Source organism: Poromitra crassiceps (genome assembly GCF_964638095.1).
Source record: "Poromitra crassiceps genome assembly, contig: HAP1_SCAFFOLD_144, whole genome shotgun sequence".
NCBI lineage: Eukaryota > Metazoa > Chordata > Actinopteri > Beryciformes > Melamphaidae > Poromitra > Poromitra crassiceps.
In genome coordinates, this window is record NW_028152221.1 from 475401 (window position 1) to 480154 (window position 4754).

A 4754-nucleotide genomic window follows, 5' to 3' on the forward strand; every position below is an offset into this window, starting at 1 on the left:
CTCCATGTACAAGTACCTCTCCGCTCAATGTACAAATACCTCTCCGCTCCATGTATAAGTACCTCTCCGCTCTATGTACAAGTACCTCTCCGCTCCATGTACAAGTACCTCTCCGCTCAATGTACAAATACCTCTCCGCTCCATGTACAAGTAGCTCTCCGCTGAATGTACAAGTGTCGACAGTACCTCTCCGCTCAATGTACAAGTACCTCTCCGCTCAATGTACAAATACCTCTCCGCTCCATGTACAAGTACCTCTCCGCTCAATGTCAAGTATCGACAGTACCTCTCCGCTCCATGTACAAGTACCTCTCCGCTGAATGTACAAGTGTCGACAGTACCTCTCCGCTCAATGTACAAGTACCTCTCCGCTCCATGTACAAGTACCTCTCCGCTCTCATGTACAAGTACCTCTCCGCTCCATGTACAAGTACCTCTCCGCTCAATGTACAAGTACCTCTGCGCTCCATGTACAAGTACCTCTCCGCTCAATGTACAAGTACCTCTCCGCTCAATGTACAAGTGTCGACAGTACCTCTCCGCTCCATGTACAAGTACCTCTCCGCTCAATGTACAAGTGTCGACAGTACCTCTACGCTCAATGTACAAGTACCTCTCCGATCCATGTACAAGTACATCTCCGCTCCATGTACAAGTACATCTCCGCTCAATGTACAAGTACCTCTCCGCTCCATGTACAAGTACCTCTCCGCTCCATGTACAAGTACCTCTCCGCTCCATGTACAAGTACCTCTCCGCTCCATGTGCAAGTACCTCTCCGCTCAATGTACAAGTACCTCTCCGCTCCATGTACAAGTACCTCTCCGCTCAATGTACAAGTACCTCTCCGCTCCATGTACAAGTACCTCTCCGCTCCATGTACAAGTACCTCTCCGCTCCATGTACAAGTACCTCTCCGCTCCATGTACAAGTACATCTCTGCTCCATGTACAAGTACCTCTCCGCTCAATGTACAAGTACATCTCCGCTCCATGTACAAGTACCTCTCCGCTCCATGTACAAGTACATCTCCGCTCCATGTACAAGTACCTCTCCGCTCCATGTACAAGTACCTCTCCGCTCAATGTACAAGTACATCTCCGCTCCATGTACAAGTACATCTCTGCTCCATGTACAAGTACCTCTCCGCTCAATGTACAAGTACATCTCCGCTCCATGTACAAGTACCTCTCCGCTCCATGTACAAGTACCTCTCCGGTCCATGTACAAGTACCTCTCCGCTCCATGTACAAGTACCTCTCCGCTCCATGTACAAGTACCTCTCCGCTCAATGTCAAGTGTCGACAGTACCTCTCCGCTCCATGTACAAATACCTCTCCGCTCTCATGTACAAGTACCTCTCCGCTCCATGTACAAGTACCTCTCCGCTCAATGTCAAGTGTCGACAGTACCTCTCCGCTCCATGTACAAATACCTCTCCGCTCCATGTACAAGTACCTCTCCGCTCTCATGTACAAGTACCTCTCCGCTCCATGTACAAGTAGCTCTCCGCTCAATGTACAAGTGTCGACAGTACCTTTCCGCTCCATGTACAAATACCTCTCCGCTCTCATGTACAAGTACCTCTCCGCTCCATGTACAAGTACCTCTCCGCTCAATGTACAAATACCTCTCCGCTCCATGTATAAGTACCTCTCCGCTCTATGTACAAGTACCTCTCCGCTCCATGTACAAGTACCTCTCCGCTCAATGTACAAATACCTCTCCGCTCCATGTACAAGTAGCTCTCCGCTGAATGTACAAGTGTCGACAGTACCTCTCCGCTCAATGTACAAGTACCTCTCCGCTCAATGTACAAATACCTCTCCGCTCCATGTACAAGTACCTCTCCGCTCAATGTCAAGTATCGACAGTACCTCTCCGCTCCATGTACAAGTACCTCTCCGCTGAATGTACAAGTGTCGACAGTACCTCTCCGCTCAATGTACAAGTACCTCTCCGCTCCATGTACAAGTACCTCTCCGCTCTCATGTACAAGTACCTCTCCGCTCCATGTACAAGTACCTCTCCGCTCAATGTACAAGTACCTCTGCGCTCCATGTACAAGTACCTCTCCGCTCAATGTACAAGTACCTCTCCGCTCAATGTACAAGTGTCGACAGTACCTCTCCGCTCCATGTACAAGTACCTCTCCGCTCAATGTACAAGTGTCGACAGTACCTCTACGCTCAATGTACAAGTGTCGACAGTACCTCTCCGCTCTATGTACAAGTACCTCTCCGCTCCATGTACAAGTACCTCTCCGCTCAATGTACAAATACCTCTCCGCTCCATGTACAAGTAGCTCTCCGCTGAATGTACAAGTGTCGACAGTACCTCTCCGCTCAATGTACAAGTACCTCTCCGCTCAATGTACAAATACCTCTCCGCTCCATGTACAAGTACCTCTCCGCTCAATGTCAAGTATCGACAGTACCTCTCCGCTCCATGTACAAGTACCTCTCCGCTGAATGCACAAGTGTCGACAGTACCTCTCCGCTCAATGTACAAGTACCTCTCCGCTCCATGTACAAGTACCTCTCCGCTCCATGTACAAGTACCTCTCCGCTCCATGTACAAGTACCTCTCCGCTCCATGTACAAGTACATCTCTGCTCCATGTACAAGTACCTCTCCGCTCAATGTACAAGTACATCTCCGCTCCATGTACAAGTACCTCTCCGCTCCATGTACAAGTACATCTCCGCTCCATGTACAAGTACCTCTCCGCTCCATGTACAAGTACCTCTCCGCTCAATGTACAAGTACATCTCCGCTCCATGTACAAGTACATCTCTGCTCCATGTACAAGTACCTCTCCGCTCAATGTACAAGTACATCTCCGCTCCATGTACAAGTACCTCTCCGCTCCATGTACAAGTACCTCTCCGGTCCATGTACAAGTACCTCTCCGCTCCATGTACAAGTACCTCTCCGCTCCATGTACAAGTACCTCTCCGCTCAATGTCAAGTGTCGACAGTACCTCTCCGCTCCATGTACAAATACCTCTCCGCTCTCATGTACAAGTACCTCTCCGCTCCATGTACAAGTACCTCTCCGCTCAATGTCAAGTGTCGACAGTACCTCTCCGCTCCATGTACAAATACCTCTCCGCTCCATGTACAAGTACATCTCCGCTCCATGTACAAGTACCTCTCCGCTCCATGTACAAGTACCTCTCCGCTCAATGTACAAGTACATCTCCGCTCCATGTACAAGTACATCTCTGCTCCATGTACAAGTACCTCTCCGCTCAATGTACAAGTACATCTCCGCTCCATGTACAAGTACCTCTCCGCTCCATGTACAAGTACCTCTCCGGTCCATGTACAAGTACCTCTCCGCTCCATGTACAAGTACCTCTCCGCTCCATGTACAAGTACCTCTCCGCTCAATGTCAAGTGTCGACAGTACCTCTCCGCTCCATGTACAAATACCTCTCCGCTCTCATGTACAAGTACCTCTCCGCTCCATGTACAAGTACCTCTCCGCTCAATGTCAAGTGTCGACAGTACCTCTCCGCTCCATGTACAAATACCTCTCCGCTCCATGTACAAGTACCTCTCCGCTCTCATGTACAAGTACCTCTCCGCTCCATGTACAAGTAGCTCTCCGCTCAATGTACAAGTGTCGACAGTACCTTTCCGCTCCATGTACAAATACCTCTCCGCTCTCATGTACAAGTACCTCTCCGCTCCATGTACAAGTACCTCTCCGCTCAATGTACAAATACCTCTCCGCTCCATGTATAAGTACCTCTCCGCTCTATGTACAAGTACCTCTCCGCTCCATGTACAAGTACCTCTCCGCTCAATGTACAAATACCTCTCCGCTCCATGTACAAGTAGCTCTCCGCTGAATGTACAAGTGTCGACAGTACCTCTCCGCTCAATGTACAAGTACCTCTCCGCTCAATGTACAAATACCTCTCCGCTCCATGTACAAGTACCTCTCCGCTCAATGTCAAGTATCGACAGTACCTCTCCGCTCCATGTACAAGTACCTCTCCGCTGAATGTACAAGTGTCGACAGTACCTCTCCGCTCAATGTACAAGTACCTCTCCGCTCCATGTACAAGTACCTCTCCGCTCTCATGTACAAGTACCTCTCCGCTCCATGTACAAGTACCTCTCCGCTCAATGTACAAGTACCTCTGCGCTCCATGTACAAGTACCTCTCCGCTCAATGTACAAGTACCTCTCCGCTCAATGTACAAGTGTCGACAGTACCTCTCCGCTCCATGTACAAGTACCTCTCCGCTCAATGTACAAGTGTCGACAGTACCTCTACGCTCAATGTACAAGTGTCGACAGTACCTCTCCGCTCTCATGTACAAGTACCTCTCCGATCCATGTACAAGTACATCTCCGCTCCATGTACAAGTACATCTCCGCTCAATGTACAAGTACCTCTCCGCTCCATGTACAAGTACCTCTCCGCTCCATGTACAAGTACCTCTCCGCTCCATGTACAAGTATCTCTCCGCTCCATGTACAAGTACCTCTCCGCTCAATGTACAAGTACCTCTCCGCTCCATGTACAAGTACCTCTCCGCTCAATGTACAAGTACCTCTCCGCTCCATGTACAAGTACCTCTCCGCTCCATGTACAAGTACCTCTCCGCTCCATGTACAAGTACCTCTCCGCTCCATGTACAAGTACATCTCTGCTCCATGTACAAGTACCTCTCCGCTCAATGTACAAGTACATCTCCGCTCCATGTACAAGTACCTCTCCGCTCCATGTACAAGTAC